The sequence below is a fragment of the Lycium barbarum genome, chromosome 10 (genome assembly GCF_019175385.1).
Source record: "Lycium barbarum isolate Lr01 chromosome 10, ASM1917538v2, whole genome shotgun sequence".
Lineage (NCBI taxonomy): Eukaryota > Viridiplantae > Streptophyta > Magnoliopsida > Solanales > Solanaceae > Lycium > Lycium barbarum.
This window is the reverse complement of record NC_083346.1, coordinates 31,944,512-31,963,080: the sequence shown is the minus strand read 5'-3', so window position 1 is coordinate 31,963,080 and position 18,569 is coordinate 31,944,512.

Sequence of the window (18,569 nt, the reverse complement as noted above, 5' to 3'; positions counted from 1 at the left end):
ACAACACTAATTACCATGTAAATTAAAATAATTAGATTATTATTATTATTAGTTGTACACTTGAGAAGATACAATTTTATATAAATGAACTTAAAACTTTTTCATTAACAACAATAAGCTATCCATAGGCAACAAAATTGGAGTTGATATTTTGAGGAACACCAGCAAGAAACTTTTCTAGTTCCTCAACATTTTTCACAATCAAATCAAGAGAGCAACCTGAAAAAAGATGCACAAGTAAATCATTTAGATGTAATCATTCATAAATAAGGAAATTATCATTTACGACATATCTAAATTGAGATACTCATTTACATAGGATTATACCTTACATTGGCATTTAAACTGAATAAATTTAAAAAAAAAAAAAAAAATGTGGATGTAACATGACAGTGGGATCAAGGTTGGTCAAATTTTGATAAACATTATTTACAAGAGAGGTATTTTATTATTCTTGAGCTCCGCTCTCTCAAATTTCCATCCATGAAAATTTTTCATTATTGCTTTTACATCATAACCAAAGTACATAATTCCCTATATTGATTATCAGTGTCAAAACTGATACACAGATAATAGGAAGGAAGTGCCAAAAAGACTAAACAATGTTTAAATAATTAGGTCTCTTGAAATCAAATGTGAATAAATATTTCACAGGGTACATGACTTAGTAGTCCAAAAAATGGAGTTCATGTGTGACATTAATATTGGAAATCATAAATATTTTCTAAATCGCCAACAAATAAAACTCAAGCTGATGCTAAAGCAAATTACAAATTGTAAAACAAATACTCGAGTATTTGTGACAAAGGGAAGAAACAGGCAGAGTAAACACTAAACAGTCCATTGGAACAGTAGTAGAAAAGCAGAGTTTTTCATGATGGAATTCCCATATTCTTGAAGAAGAAGAAGAAGAAGAAGAAGAAGAAGAAGAAAGAATACAGAGAGGTGCCAAAGAAGTGCCAGAAGGTTTAAAGAATGAGTGAATGGTTATGAATCAATTAGTAAAGGGTTTCAGGAAAATGAATAATTAGTAAACGGTTCAAATGAATTAATTAGTAATAATGAGCAAAGATAAAAAAAGGTAAACGTGTTCAAGAAAACGAACTAATGAGTAAACGAATTAAAACAATGACATTGTAATTGAATAAAATGAGGAGAAAACCCAACAAATGCCAAAAAAGGGAGAAAAAAAATAACAATGCTGACCGTAGAGAGGTGTCACATCACCTTGTTTATGAATCCTCGATCGTGTGTCTATTCTTTCTCAAATTCCTCCCGTCCAAAATTCTTGTATTCACATTCCTACATTACTAAAAATGTTACTACTCTAATTACAACCTTGGAGCTCAAAAAAAAAAAAAACGAAACAATTATAGTATTTCAAAAAATACCAATAACAACAGGGGTCAGGATTCATGGGGCAAGAGAAGTAAATAGATGTTGATATCCTTGTGCTGGCCCTTCGTTTTGTAGGATAAAATTTTAGTCCTTGTACACAATTCAATATTTCTTACGCAACATCTCATATCTGAGTTTATAAAGGAAACCAAGAGTTGTATTAAAGTATTAACGTTGGCATCACTTATATAAAAATTTATGCATTGTATTATACAAAATAAAATGTGGACAGCTAATTTAATTCTAAGCGGACAATCACATCCATGAATTATTGTCAATAAAGTAAAAGTGTCCTACATTTTCATCACCAATCAAGTCCTAAAGGAAAAATAGGTAAGTAGTTTAAGGAGTGGACTTGTGCTTACAAGAAATAAGTTGACATTAACAATTGATTCAACAGTAAGAATAAAATTATCTTTCTTGGCGTGTATCTCTATAAGCCCGGTTTCTTGTCGCTTCCACTTTCTTGAGCACCTCATCATTGTAAGAATATGTCAGTCTCAGGTTCAACCACAATAACCTACAAAATATGAAAATCCAAAATGAAGACCTTGAGCTATAAAAAGGCTTTCGACATACTGAAATGAGTCATTTAATTATCAGGGGAGAGTTCCTGATGAGCAAGAAGTAGCTATAAAAAGGCTTTCGACACGTTCTGGACAGGGCTGTTGGTGTTAAAGAATGAAATTCTATTGATCGCAAAACTTCAACATACTAATCTTGTTAGGCTTTTAGGATACTGTACTCAAAGCGAAGAAAAGATTTTAGTATACGAATACATGCACAACTAAAACCTAGACTTTTTCCTTTTCGATAAATATCATACTTTTCATCTTCAACAGTTAGAATAATTTCACGCAATTTGCAATTTCTTTTTGGCTACAAGCTACTTCTTTTTCATCCTCCATAATGATATGAGCAGACACTGACAAAAAAAGCTACTAAATGTACTACACGATTCAGAATAAAAAGAATAAATAAGAAAAACACAATAATGAACATTAAAGGTTGGAGTTGTAACACACATTCTTAGGCTATACAAACAGTTACTATGGCTCATGAATAGACAAACAATTACTTGGACTTAATTGCAAGTATTACGTGGGTGATATATTTGTTAATTAAATTAGTTAGTTTATTATTGTGTTACTATTATTATATAGTGAAATGGAGGGGGAAATGCCAAAAAAAGGAGAAAAAAGATAAATATAATTTTAGGCCATAGAGAGGTGCCACATCACCTTGTTTATGCCTAGCTTTATATTATATATAGATTGATACGATTTCTACAATATTTATTGATTAGATTTTGCCAAAAACCAGAATGCATTTTAATATAATAGCTTATCCAAACTTTCTCTAAATTTTCTGAAAATTTAGGTTATAGTGTATCATTTAAGAAGTAGTATTAAACAGAGGAAATAGAAGTCCAAATAATATCTGTGGTTTTATTAAGAATAAATTTGAAAATTTTGAAAATAGTGAAAAGTTGCTCTATTATTCTTTTATAAATAAAATATACTTGCTTGAATTCTTTTTTTTTCTTTATTAATTGGTTGATGTTTTTATATAATGAATTAAGACTGAAATGGATAGTGGATTCGAGGAAAAAGAGGAATTTTCTTTTTTTGAGTTAAATTTATAAAATAAAAGAAAATGGCTGGAATCCATCATTTTAGCCAAATAATTTTTTAGCTAAAAAAATGAAGTACCAACAATGTATTTATGTTATTTCTTCTTTAAATGCAACCCTTTTGGCTTTAGTTTTACATTTTTCAAATTAAAAAAAAAAAAAAAAAAAACTTGGCTATCTCCACTATTTTTAGCCAAATTAAAAAGTTATATTCAAAATAATGGAGTTGCAATTGTGTAATTCTTTTTTAAAGTATTTCTTCTTCTTTAAATGCTACCATTATTTATTTTAATCATGCATTAACAATGTACTCTTCTTTTTTGCGGGCATTGTGAAGTGTGAGTTGCAACTCTGGTATTTTTAGCCAAACAAAAAAATTATCCTAAATAATGAAGTTCCGCCAATTGTTTTTACCAATTTAACTCAAGAAAGTTGATATAAATGTTAATGAACTTGAAAAGATAAAAAAATATTTTATTTTAAAAAAATGCCAAAAAATCCAGGTGGCAAACGCATCTATAAAACTTCTTTGGGATGAGATATCCAAAGTGTTGAAGACTATTAATATCACAAGTGTAACTAGAATTCATTATATTCAGGTGTATAGAAGGAGGTAATAGAAATGAAGAAGATAATAGTTGTGAAGAATTTTCTGTGTATCTTTTCATTGCGCCATACCCTATATACAAGAATAGTGAATGTAAAATAAAGCAATAATAAAATAAATCCTATACATTTGTCTATTTTTCATTTGTTGCTTTATAACTAACTTTGTCTTTTCTTAAAATACAATTTTCCTATCTCTATCTACAGAACCTTGTTGATCAAAAATTCTTGATCGTGTGATTCAAAGAGTTTTGTCAACTTTGGATGATTGTGATGAAAGTATTTTGTTTTGGCCATATTTCTTTTCTTTTCTGCTGATGATAATTGGGCCATATCCTTCTTAATGATGTTGGGCTAATGATGCAAAGCCCAACAAGACATTCCTTTTTGTGTATCATTAAATAATTCAAACATTGTTTTCTCCGAACCTGCATCTTTCTTGTTTGACTTGTTCATTGCTTCATCATTTTCTAGTTTCGGTATATCTTATGTATCTTCTTCATTTCTTCGTTTGACAGTTTGATCATTATATACACCAATATCCCCCCTCAAGTTGCAGTGAAACAACACCCAACTTGTCGAGTGCAGATCTGTGTGAAACTCGAAGCACTAGTGGTTTTGTGAAAAAATCGGCTAATTGAAAAGAAGAAGGAATGAAGATGAGGGAAATCAAACTAGCAACAAATTGTTGCCTTACAAAGTGACAATCCAGTTCCATGTGCTTAGTACGTTCATGGAAAACTGGATTGCGAGTTATCTAAAATGTCGTCTGACTATCGGAGTGAACAGGAATCGGTCATGGAGGAGGTACCGAAAGATCTGAAAGTAAACGAGTCAATCAAGTGATTTCAGTAGTTAAACGGTGCATAGATCGATACTCCGCCCCGGTGGAGGAAAGAGAGATAGAGATTTGCTTTTTCGATTTTCAAGAGATAGGGGAACCACCTAAACTAATGAAAAATCCGCTAACAGAGCGACGCGAATCAGGACAAGATGCCCAATCGGCGTCACAAAAAGTTAAAAGAGAAAGAGATGGGTGAGAATTCATGAGAAGCCCTTGTCCTGGAGTTTCTTTGAGATATCGAACAACTCAAAAAAGCAGTTGATGTGCAAGTGTAGGACTTTGTAAAAATTGACTAAGGATCAATACTAAAAAAGAAAGATCTGGACGGGTGTGAGTTAGATAGTTGAGTTTACCTGCAAGATGTCGATAAGATATAGGATCTTCAAGGAAATTACCAGAATCAGCTCCCAATTTGATGGAAGGATCCAAATGAGAAAAAACTCTTCCAATGTGAGAATAATCATACTTAGAAAGTAAGTCAAGTGTAAATTTCCTCCGACTCATTATTATACCTTGTGATTCTTGTAGAATTTCAATACCTAAGAAATAGTGTAGAAATCCTACGTCTTTGATGCAGAATTCAGAATGTAGAAATGATTTAATGTCTGAAAATATGCTGAATCGTTGCCTGTGATGACTATGTCATCGACATAGACTGCCAAAAAAGTTATTTGATTCCCATTGTGTTTAACAAATAGTGAATAATCATTTAGGGAAGAAGAAAAACCTTTGAAACTAAGAGCACCTGCAAGCCGAGCATACCATTGCCGGAAGCTTGCTTCAAACCATATAATGACTTTCTTAGTTTACAAACATGTTGAGGACTTGGAGGGGATAAACTAGTAGGAAACTTCATATAAACTTCTTCTTGCAAATCACCATGCGTAAAGGCATTATTGACATATAATTGAAAAATAGGCCAGTTCTTCTTGACTACTATAGCAATAAGACATCTAATTGTAGTCATTTTTACCACAGGGGAGAATGTCTCATTGTAGTCAATTCCTTCCCTTTGAACATCTCCCCTAATAACATGCCTAGCTTTTAACCTTTCAACAGATCCATCAGATAGGTGCTTAACCTTGTAAACCAATTTGCATAGTAAAGCCTTTTTCCCTGAAGATAATAATACAACTTCCCATGTTTTGTTCTGTTATAGAGCCTCTATTTCCTTGTTTATTGCCTCTTTCCAACCAGGATGATTAGCAGCTTGGGAATAACTGCCAGGTTCTGAGATTTGGGAGATAGATTGAAGGATATATTGGTTCTTGGAGAGACAAAGCTGAGAATAAAAAAGTAGAAGGTGAAACTGGTAGTCAAACAAGTTGTAGTGACATCAGTGAGAATGACAATGTTACAAATGTATTCATTCAGGTATTGAGGTCTTTTGTGAACTCTGCCTGTCTTCCTTTGAGGAATAGAAGATGAAGGGTTATTTGAAGGAGATGAAGGTGAAGGAGCAAGAAGATTAGGACAATCTGAGGTTTGTAGATTAGGTGAAAAAGGAATAGTTGAATCAGTAGGCATAAGAGATGAAGTGATGGAAGTAAAATGATCCAAATTATACAGAGTAGGTGATGAGTGAGTAGGAGTATCATGAATAGGAGAAGAGAGATCATCATTTGTATCTGCATGTGTAGGAACAAATGGATTGGTATGTGTATTTTTGTTAGTAGGAACAGATGAATTGGCATTTGTAGGAGGAGATGAATAAGGACTAGAAAACAACGTATGTTGTTCTGTAGAATGAGAAATGAATGGAAAGGTATTTTCATAAAAATGCACATCCCTTGAAATAATGATCTTCTTACTCGAAAGATCCAAACACTTGAAACCTTTTTGATGATTTAGAGAACCTAGAAACACACATGGCTCAAACTTTCCCCTTCCATGAGCCATGGTAGAAACATAAGTCAAACAACCAAACACTTTTAATGTGGTATGCTTTTAAAAAGGATCTCATAAGGAATTTTCCCTTTCAAAACCTTAGAAGGGATCCTATTGATGATATGTGTTGCAGTGAGTAGACATTCTCCCTAATATTGTATAGGCGCACCATTGATTGGAAGAGTAAAGCCTTTGAAATCTCCAATAAGTGCCTATGTTTTCTCCCCACAACATCATTCTGATGTGGAGTGTAAACACAAGAGTTCTGGTGGATTATTCCTTCAGAAGTTAGGAAAGAGGAAGTTTCCAGACTTTTACCTAGTTCAAGTGCATTGTCAGACCTTATGATTTTAACCTTGTGATTGAATTGTCTTTCCACCATTTTTAAGAAGATTTTGAGGACAAAAAATGTATTAGCCTTAGTTGTCAATAAGTATGTCCAAGTTCCTCTACTATAATCATCAACAATAGTAAGGAAATATTTAAAACCATCACGTGTAGGTTCCTTATATGGACCCCACGTATCAATGTGAATAAGTTAAAAAATTCTCTTAAATTTGATATGACTCAAAGGAAAGAATAACCTAGATTGTCTTGCCATGGGACAAGCATCACAAGTGCATTCAGAAAGAGAAGGAAATTTAATAGAACTGATGTTTTTCATTGCATTTGATAAGAAATGATATGTTTTGGATTACATGACAAGCCCTAAGGAACCAGATACAATTAGGTTCATCTGTCTGAACTTAGTTAACCTTATGATATCTCATATGCTGCTTGTCTAACATGCTTCTTGAAGGATCAGATGCCTACAAGAACTGCTCATAAATGAGAGACCAAATATATTGATTCAGAAGGACCAGATGGGATCAGATTTCCAGCCTGCTCAGCCAACAATGCAGTTGTAGAGCTACTGGCATTGTATCCAGTACTTACAACGTGTTCAAAGAACAAATGAGGAACCAGGTTCCTCCAGATAAAGGTTCTGGTCACTGAAGCTGAAAGTCCAAATCCACCGCTATAAAGTGAACAACTGAAAAGTACAATGCAGTTGTACAGTAGTACCTCATCAAGGCCGATTGATTAACGGTCTAGATTTCACGAGTGGTCATCTCTACTCTCTCTCACTCTCCCTGTGTGTGTGCGTATATAAAGACATCATCTTCCAAGAGAAGACTCGTTCTTGCAAAATCCGAAAATTACTCCATCCAAAGCGCAGGTCTCTACCTTTCAAGGTGTTCCTCAAGAATAGAGCCACATAACCCGAAGGACTAGGTCCAGAACTAAAGATGTTTTAGGTCCTTAGGTTGTTGAGTCTTTGTTCTTTTGTGCTTAAACTGTAAACATACTCTTCCGTGGAAAAAAGTTGTTTGTAGGTGTCCAAAATTCTCAAGGTTGCTTTCACAAGCTCTTGACTGGTACACTAGGCTAGTGTTAGCTTAGTTGTATTAGTGTGGCTAGAGTTTATCGCTGTGGTGAATTCTCAAAGGGTGCCTTTGAGTGGTACCCTAGGTTGGGGTAAATCTAGGTGTATTAGTGTGCTTGGCTAGGGGTAGTCAAAAGTGAGGGTTGCATAAGAGTTATTGTGAGGGTGAGCGATTATGGGAGTTAATTCCTAGCTTACGATAGAGTTGTAACCGGAGTTGCTCGGTTAGTGGAGTTGAAATCCTACAGGGGCAGGTCGTGGTTTTTAATTCCTTGAGCAAGGAGTTTTCCACGTGAAAATCTTGTGTTGATTCTCGTACTGCATTGCATAAGGGAACTGATACATGACTAGGTTCCTCATATAGTGTTTGGTGGACGCACGGCCTTCAACAACATTAAAAGGAAAATGCCCTAATCTCTTATGCCAGAGTATTACATCTGACTAGCATAAAACACAGTATAAATTAAGCACTCCACTGGTCAAAGATAGTATAATTTAAGATCGTCTCCACAGGGATTGGTACAAATAATTACTCAAACGGAACCTTGCTCAGTATTATTGAGGAAATGAAAACTTGATTTTGTTGTGGTTATAAACCACGATTATCGACTACAACGTAATTAAAGACAATTGACAACGAAAGCAAAGGTTACTATTAATATGAGAAGTAAGGGTAGTAGACAAGACAAATGCAAGATTTTAACAATTAGCTTCGATTCGTTTTATCATCCTCCTCTAAATTTTATTAAGTCTCTCTATTTCAATAAGTAATTAGTTTATTCTAGAATCTAATAAACATCTTCCGATTATTTATACATATTTCACAAATTAAACTAATGCAAGCCCTAAGAATGTTCAAAAATTATGGATAGAAATAGATCTTCGGACAACTTCTCACAAATATCGTCAGCTTATAACCCAATATAAATTATTCAAGAGTCTCTTCCGATTACTCAATAAAATCATTCAATCATGAGCAAATCAGATTTATATTAAGATAATTCATAAAACACTTTCTCTTCCTATTAAAGCATAAAAATAAATCTCAATAATCAAATAAAACTACTATCCATGAGTTCAAGACTGATGAAAAGCCTGCGAACATAGGCAAGAAAACATTAAGGGTTTAGTCTAAAGGAAAACATCTCTCGAATATTTTCCTCTCTTGGTTCAACCAACAATTCAAGAAGCTCTTTCGATTACTTAGAAGAATCATCAATTAAAAGCAAACAAAATAATGCAAAGATATTCACCAAACTATTCCTTTTTCGATTAAATAAAATAGTAGATAACTCTGTAATTCAATTCAAAAGGTTGTTAACGAATTCAAGCAATAAATCAAGAATTGAATCTAAAAACGTCAATCAATACATCATGTCTGTCAAAACCCTATAAGAAACTACTCCATAATAGAACAAAAGAATATAGAAGAAATAGAATTAAAAAACATTACAACCGACGATTGATCCAAACTCCTGTATTGAATCGAATCGTAATGGAAAGTAATGAATTTGGCCTTCAAATCCTCTCCTACGCTCCTCCAATGCCTCCTAGGTCAAAAGTATTGTCGTAAATGTGTTTAGGGAGTATTTATTGGTGTGTAAAATTAACCCCCGACCAAAATACCCTTAATGAGATGAAGTGGAAAAAATTGGCCTAAAATTGAACTACCGCACCGTGGCCTCCGTGGCATGGCGCGTCGCAACAGTGGAAATATTCAGAGGTTCTATTCTTTGTTCTTTTATGTTTCCAAGTGTTGGCTGCCAGGAAATGCCTTTCTCTTCTTTATTTTCCTTGCTGCGTCCTCACCAAGTTTACTTGCATCGATCAAAATTTGCTACCATTGTTACTTTAGCATAATTAATTCAATCATTAGCCCACTTTTGTTGCCACATAGACAAATTTCCATTTTTTGCTACGCGTAAAGGCATTGTGAGTCTTTTATTTAGTTTATTATTTTTCCCAACTTCAACAACGTTTATCCAACTTTTGCTCTGTATCTCTTTATCTTCACACCACTTTATTCCGACATATTAAAAATATAATATTAAGCGCAAAGTAATATAATTTATAACTACAATACGATTAAAGTGGAGTAAATAAGAGGCAAAATATAGCTAAAACTCGTGTTTATAGCCTATCATTAACATCAGAATTTGATTTGACTGAAATAGGTAAAGGAAAACAAGAACTTGAAATCTGGAGGAAATCCAATTAACCTATAGCAACCTTACCTGGTATGGTTGGTCTTCTTGCAATAGGTGCAGAAAAGGTTAGGGTTATTAGGGCCATAAACTTTGTTTGGAAATCTCTTACTAGATCTTTTATTATCCCATCCTCCCTAATATTGACCCTGATTTTTCTTATTTGCGTACATCTGTTTAGAAGCATATTTTTGTGCATCAGGATAGTGTTGAACCCCAGATCCTTGTTTCCCCACCATGAAAGAAAATGAACCAGTTGATATGTGAGCACTGACATATGACTCTCTCTGGTTTTCATCCTGTAGAAGCAGTGAATAAGCGTGATTGAGGTTAGGTAGTGGTTTGATCATTAAAATGTTGCTTCTAGCTGGTGCATAAACTTCAGCCAAACCCATCAGAAACTTGATGATTCTTTCATCTTCCAGTGATTTATGAAGCTTTTCTTTGCTTCCACAATACAATTGCAACTACACTTATTATCTGAGTTTAGAGTTTAGATCTTAACTGGCCAAATCTTTGTTCCAGATCTGTATACAATTCCTTTGCAGTTTTTGAGTAAATCACACTGTCAGCTACATCTTTTGATAAGAAATTAAGTAACCATGAAGTTACCATATCATTACGTCTATTCCATGGTTGAAATTTTGTTGAATCTACTTCTGGCATTTTACTGGTACCATCAATAAACCCCAACTTATTTTTAGTTGATAGGGCTATGAGAATAGTCCTTATCCAACCTTAGAAACCTCTTCCGTCAAAACTAAAGTTCACCAAGCTCATTCCTGGTGAATCTAAGGAATGAATGAAGAAAGGATAACCGGAATCAATTGGATTAGCATTTCCAGTCTGAGTTGCAGTTGTGCTTCCAGTAGTTTGAGTAGCTAGAGTGTTGTTGTAGCAGAAATAGAAGAACATGAAGATGTAAAAGAAGGACTGGATCGAGATTTTCAATGCTCTAATACATAATAGAAATGAAGAAGATAATATTTGTGAAGAATTTTCTGTGTATCTTTTCATTGCAAGGCCATGCCCATATATACAAGAATAGTGAACGTAAAATAAAGCAATAATAAAATAGATCCTATACACTTGCCTATTTTCCATGTGTTGCGCTATAACTAACTTTGTCTTTTCCTAAAATACAATTTTCCTATCACTATCTACAGATCCTTGTTGATCAAGAATTCTTGATCGTGTGGTTCAAGGAGTTTTGTCAACTTTGGATGGTTGTGATGAAAGTATTTTATTTGGGCCACATTTCTTTCCTTTTCTGCTGATGATAATTGGGCCATATCTTTCTTAATGATGTTGGGCTGATAATGCAAAGCCCAACAAAACATTCCTTTGTGTGTATCATTAAACAAGTCAAACATTGTTTTCTCCGAACCTGCATCTTTCTTGTTTGACTTGCTCATTTCTTCATCATCTTCTAGTTTTGGTATATCCTGTATATCTTCTTCATTTCTTTGTTTGACATTTTGATCATTATATACACCAATAGGAGGCACAACTGGTTGTCTATTGGGGTAATTACAATATAAAATTAGGTAGCTAGGTATTATAAAATTTTCAAGGGGAGGGCTATGAATAGTGTTGTCTGTGGAGTAATTATAGTACTCCCCCTGTCCTAATTTGTTTGACAATTTTCGGCCTATGCTTTTCGAGAGTCAAACTTCTTCATTGTGATCGTGTGTTTGAACAAAATTGACATATTGGAAACTTCGTAAAAAGTACTATAAGTTACCATAATCAATAGTTTAAAATATTTAAAAGACATATGAGAAAATTACGGTGAAAGAACAACTCGTTTGACTCTCGAAACGTGAAAAGTGACAAACAAATTTGGACGGAGGGTGTATCAAATTTGGGTAACTAGGAATCAAAAGATTTTCAAGGGGAAGGTTGTGTATAGTAGTTTTCTTATACAACAGGCTCAAAGTGTAATTAAGGAGATAATGATTTTTATTAGATACTTAGTGAGGTACCAAGTGTGCATATATGATTCAGGTCCTTATGTAATTAGTTGTTCTTCTTAGAGGCTCACTGGATACAAGTTAACTAAACCGCGCTACGCGCGGTCATACATCTTTTTCAATATTTAGTTGATATAAAATAAATAAAAATTGTATAATAACAAAAAGATAATAATATATATGTATTTTAAGACGTGAATATACAAAAATAAAAACCTAATGTATGACGAAAATATACATAAAAAATCAATTAGAAAAGCAAAATTAAATAAATAAAGCATTGACTATTTTCTTGTAGTTTCATTATTACAGAGTACTCGAAGAACAATTCTCTCAATTTTAGATGTGAAGGTAAACTGTAATGACCCGCTTGGTCATTATGCGGGTTTTGACAATTCTACCCTTGCTGGTACTTTCTCGAGGTTAGAAATGAGCGAACCTAAATAATTTGGTCTTGTTGTATGTTGTGTTTTATGACTTAGAAGTGATTCTGCGATGTGTTTTTAACTTGGTTTGTTGTTGTCTTGTGTTCATAGGGCCTTAGAATGATTTTGAGAGACTAAGTATAAAAAGTTGTGACATACCGTGCTCACTGGTCAAAACAGCCTCACTGCAACGATGATTCTTCATTGTAGCGAAAAAGGGGTTCGCTGCAGCGAAGGGTGGGATTTTCCCAGGGTTCGTTGCAGCGAAGCGCCTGCTCCTTGCAACAAAACCATGGTCGCTGCAACGAAGACTACTTAAGTTTAATGACGAGTTTAAGTAGTTATTTCGTGCCCACACTTCTCATAATCTCCAAAATAGTTCCCAAGATCATAGAGGCGACTTTTTAAGGCTAGGGCCCTATTCTCCATCAAAAGGTAAGCCTTAATCACTAACTTCATCGCTTAATGTTCATATTAGATTCTTGTTTCAATCAAAAGACCCTTAATGGGAATTGAAGAGTAGAACACAATTACCAAGAAAACCCTAGAATATTAATGGGTGTTGTTTATTGTTGGTTAATGTTTTTTAATCATCTAAGAATAAAGATTACCACTTCATAGCATAAAGAGCTGGATATCCAATGATGGAAATTATTTGTTGACACCTAGGGTTCCAATAAAAATGAAAACTTTGGCTAAACCCATATTTGTAGGGTTGAATTGATTATAGAACCCATAAATTGAGTTAATACTCCATTACTTACTTAGCATTATGATTTCTAGACTTTGAACGTTCCGAGGCATTACGAAAGGGAAAGGCTATTGCGAAGTGATTCTATTGCTCAAATCTGCTTTGAGGTAGGTTACGGTTTACTTGAGTTAGAATTTGATTAGTTGATTGTATATGTCGTAGAATTTATGGGAGAAATCATATCTAGGTCTTCGGACTTGGAGTTTGGTGTTCATTGTTAGTTGCATGATTTAATTGTGTGAAGTGGTTCTTCATTATTGAGGTTGATGAACTTGAATTGTCTTCTTGAGACTATTAAAAGGGAGGTGTTCATATATACCCTTCAGAGATGAATTGAGATAGCTACATATTATATTATTATTAAGCAGATTGTTTGTGAGTCTTATTGTGGCTTGTGTTATTTGATTATACTTCATTAGTGTTGACTTGACACGTGTATATGAGTTATTCTTGCGATGTGATTATGAAGCATTTATTGATGATGATTGAGATGGAACATATACTTATCTTACGGCAAATTTGACAGGGGGTGACGATGTAGCCTAGGTATGAGCTCGTGGTCCGAGGTTCATTCCAGAACAAGTGGCACATGGACATCATGGGTCACCTGCAGGTCATGGCTATTTGGGGAAAACATTATCATTTAGCATGTGTGTACACAGCTGGAAACTTTACTGCTTATTTTACTACTTTCGGCTTGAGCGTTGGTGTTTCATTGTTGATAATTGGTGATTGATTCTGAAAGAGGGTTATTTGAGGATATTTACTGTGATTCATGTTTGTTGTGCCTGTGTGCCTATTCCAGTGATTTTTTGTGTGTATCTATGATACTAATCTTAGTCAGCCTATGATGCCTACCAGTACGTGTTGTTTGTACTAACCTACACTTGCTACACTTTTTTTTAGTGCAGATTTTGAGCCAGAGACGTCTTCTGGACCTCAAATCTAGTTGAGGTTATTCGTTACCAAGGTCAGAGGGTGAGCTCCTATCCGTGCCATGTCACCTGAAGATCTTTCTTTGACAGATGTCTATGTTTCATCCCAGACATGATGTTTATTTTTAGATAGTTTCTCTTCTCTTTAGACATTGTTGGTTAGAGTCCTTATACGGTAACTTTCAGATTTTGGGGATGTAATAGCTAGATTTCCGCACTTGCTATTTATTTATTTATTTATTTATTTATTTTATTTTCAGATATTTTATTTCATTATTCATGAGCAATGTTTTATGATTGGTTTAATTCATTGAAATTGGCTTAATAATGGGCTAAGGGATTGGTTCGCCCATCATAGGTGTCACGACCCAGCTAGGGGCCGCGACGGGTACCCGGAGCTAGTTACCGAGCACCGCTCACTCTACTACTTATCTTTCCCATCTAATATTCTTTTATCAATTTACATACCAGTTGTAGGAAAATCATAATTAAACAAACATAATTACTTTATATACACTTGCCTTTCGGCCATCAAAATAATATACACGCATATGAAAACGTCTTGTGAGACCATCTAACCCACACTGCGTATCTACGAGCCTCTACTAACATACTGTATATACATGGACGGAACAAGACTCCGTCGTGCCCAAAATATGCATATATATATATATATATATACCAAAAGGATAATCCTAAGCACCTCCGGACAATGGAGTGCTTTCAACCAGCTGACTGCTACTGAGGATCTGGGCCAAGCTCTCCTCTCTGTCTACCTGTGGGCATGAACACAGCGTCCGAAGAAAGGACGTCAGTACGAATGTTGTACTGAGTAGGAGAAGCATAAACAATGAAAGAAAACATCAACATGAAATATCTGGATCTGTCTGATAATCATAAAGGAAATCATGCGTGCCATCTTACTCATACTCATCCTCATAACATATATACATCATATGCAAGCAGCCCGTCCATGTCGGAACGGTGTGATAATCAATAATATTAGCCCGCGTCCAGGCCTCCCGCGTCCGGGGTACCATCTCATGCCGCCCACTAGTGGTGTCTGCCCATACCCGAAGGTCATGGTGTATCCGTATAGCTGCCCGCCTTGGCGGTGACTGCCCGGCCAACTAGGCACGGTGTGAAATGCTCATGTCATGCTCATCATAGAATGCTCATAATAATAATATACTCATCATAAAATACTTATCTCATTGTAATACATGCATAAGGCTCAAGATCAACTTTACTCTATCGGGGTGACGTAAGGTCGTGATCCCCCGATTCCATTATGGAACAACTATTGATACTCTGCCTCACCTTGAAGGAACTAGTACATAAGGTGAGTGTAAGCGATAATTAACATCATCATTATACTAGCATCATCATATCGTATAACTTATCTCATATGGACATTCATAAATGTAGGCTTTTAACTTCTTAGAAAGTGAGAGCTCATGAAGGGAATAGGAAATTACATCAAAGATTCATGTCATTAGAAAGAAAGACTAGCCTCACATACCTTGGTCGTTTAGCTAAGATATCGCTCACTCGTTCTCCTTCACTATCGCGTCGTTACCTTCATAAAGAATTCATATCGACATTAATAGACCAACTACAAGAACGTATCGCAATTTCTAGGAAAAGTCGTACAACGCTTCCATCGTTCATACCATTTTTCTCATGTTTCATATCACTCCCAACATTTATGATACTACTCTCAATATCGTACTCAACATTCGCCATTTACGTACATTTAGCAAAATCCACAATTTTCCTCCAATTTTCCTCATAATTAGCCTTATGACTCGTCCTTGCATTTTTCATGCGTTTAATGCTTGTTTCATGATGTAAGCATCGTTTACAACGTATTTGTATTCACAACACTTCAACATTCATAATTCAATCCCACTATCATTCATTTATGGCACTATTCACTCAGTAATGGTCCATTTCTATGTTCTTCTACATTTCAAGTGTCTAAGCTTTTCAATACTTCAAACAACATAGAATGATCATAAAACTTACCTTGGATGAAGGTTGAACAATCCTTAAGTTGAGATTCTTCACTTAGCCAAAACCCTAGTTCCACCCTTTGTGGGATTTCTTGACCTGGATGATCTTATATGGTGTTCTTACACTTGATTTCATAAGTTTGGTGGTGCTGGTCTTGATGTTCCTTGTGATTCTCTTGAATTCTTGTGGAGAAAATATTTGGAAAGTTCTAGAGGTCTCCTGAGTTGCATGAATAATGAATGAAATAAAATGAGGCCCAAGTTCCTTTTAATAACTCAAAAGCTAATGTTTAATGAGTTTCTGTCGGGATGAAAAGTGACCGTAATGTGCAGTTTACGGACCGTATTCTGATTTACGGTCCGTCCCAGTGAACGTATTTAAGCATTCTCCAAAAGCAGAGAGTTTGGCTGGTGGACAGGGCAGTTTACGACCTGGTTTACGGTCCGTAAACCAGTTTACGGGCCGTAAACTGGGTCGTATTTAACCATATTCAACAATTTCCAGAAAGTTGAGATTTTTGGCAGGTTGAAGGACGAGTGCACTATACGGTCCGTAAACCACTATACGGTCCGTATAGTGCCATATACGACCACTGGCAGTGAATTTCTCTGCAACTTTATTATTTTTCCGAGATTTCATAATTAGCCATTCCCGACTTAGTGAAACACCATACACTCATCATACCAGTACGGGAAAACTTCCGAGGTGTAACAATAGGACTAGTGTGGGTACAACTCACATCTGTTGTGACGTGACAAAGTTAGTATTAGAGCTTTAGGTTAGTTGATCTCGTCGTACAAGGACATGTCTAATAGAGTCCTGCGGATTGGTACAGAGACATCTGTACTTATCTTCGGGAGGCTATGGGACACTAGGAAACTTCAATTTCATTCTTTCTTTCATGCTACTTGATTCCAATTGGTGTCTGAATGATTCAAATTAGTATCTGACTTTTCTTTCTATTCTCTCACATATGGTGAGGACTCGTGCGGCAGCAGCAACTAAGGAGGTAGTCACGCCGGTCGCTGGGGCCGTAGCTCGCAGGGGAGGTCAGGCCGCTAGGGCCGCAGTTCGTGGGGGAGGCCAAGCCATAGGCCGTGATCATGGTAGAGGCAGGGAAGTAGTAACACCAGTCAGGGGCAGGGCTCCTGCGGCTGGTCAGCAACTCGCTGAGTCCCCTGAGCCTCAGGTTGTTCAGGACGAGGCAGCCGAGTTCGCAGCAGCACCAGCTTAGCCGGATATTATTGCTACTCTAGTGCTGTCAGATGTTATGGTCCGAATGCTGAACCTATTAAATGGCCTAGTAGAGGCAGGTGTATTACCAGCAACAGCAGGTAATCAGGGTGCGAGAGCAGGTGGTCCGACTCAGGCTCTAGTTCAGGCGCCAGGGGCATAGCATGCCGCAGCTATGGCTACACATTTAGATGAGGCCCCAGGACCTGAGTTATTTCTTAGGCCAGTGGGAGGATCGGTGATGATAGGTGACGAGCACGATTTGTTTTGGAGGTTCACTATGATGAAGCCTCCAAAGTGTCGTGGTACCAAGGAAGAGGATACCTATGAGTTCATTATTAATTGTCACGAGAGCATCCATAAGATTAGGGCAGTTGAGAAGTATGGAGTAGAGTTTGTGACTTTTCAGCTCATGGGAGATGCCAAGTTATGGTGGAGGGCGTTTGTAGCGTGTAGGGCAGCGATTTTTCCTCCGTTGACTTGTACTCAGTTCTACTAGATTTTTCTTGCGAAGTATGTTCCTCGTGCATTGAGGGACAAGAGGCGTGATGAGTTCAGTATTATTGAGCACGATTTGTTTTGGAGGTTCACTATGATGAAGCCTCCAAAGTGTCGTGGTACCAAGGAAGAGGATACCTATGAGTTCATTATTAATTGTCACGAGAGCATCCATAAGATTAGGGCAGTTGAGAAGTATGGAGTAGAGTTTGTGACTTTTCAGCTCATGGGAGATGCCAAGTTATAGTGGAGGGCGTTTGTAGCGTGTAGGGCAGCGATTTTTCCTCCGTTGACTTGTACTCAGTTCTACTAGATTTTTCTTGCGAAGTATGTTCCTCGTGCATTGAGGGACAAGAGGCGTGATGAGTTCAGTATTATTGAGCAGGGTAGGTCTTCTGTCGGTGCTTATGAGTCCCGATTTCACTTTTTGGTTCGTTATGCTCTCCAGCTTTTGCCTACTAAGGAGGAGAGGATTGGACGTTTTGTGAAAGGGTTGAATACTGCCCTTCAGTTGTTGGCTCTTTAGTTGGTGACTAGGGTTGTTCTTTTTAGTAGGTTGTGGATCACGTGAAGATTGTTGAGGGTTCCGTCAGGATGGCTACAATAAATTTCGGTGGTACGTTTTCTAAAGGACAGGGATCCCAGAGTTACTCGGGTCGTAAGGTTCAGCAGACTGTGCCGACTTCGGTTGGAGGCTCATCTGGAGTCGTTTAGTACTTTATCAGCCAGGCAGGGGGCTC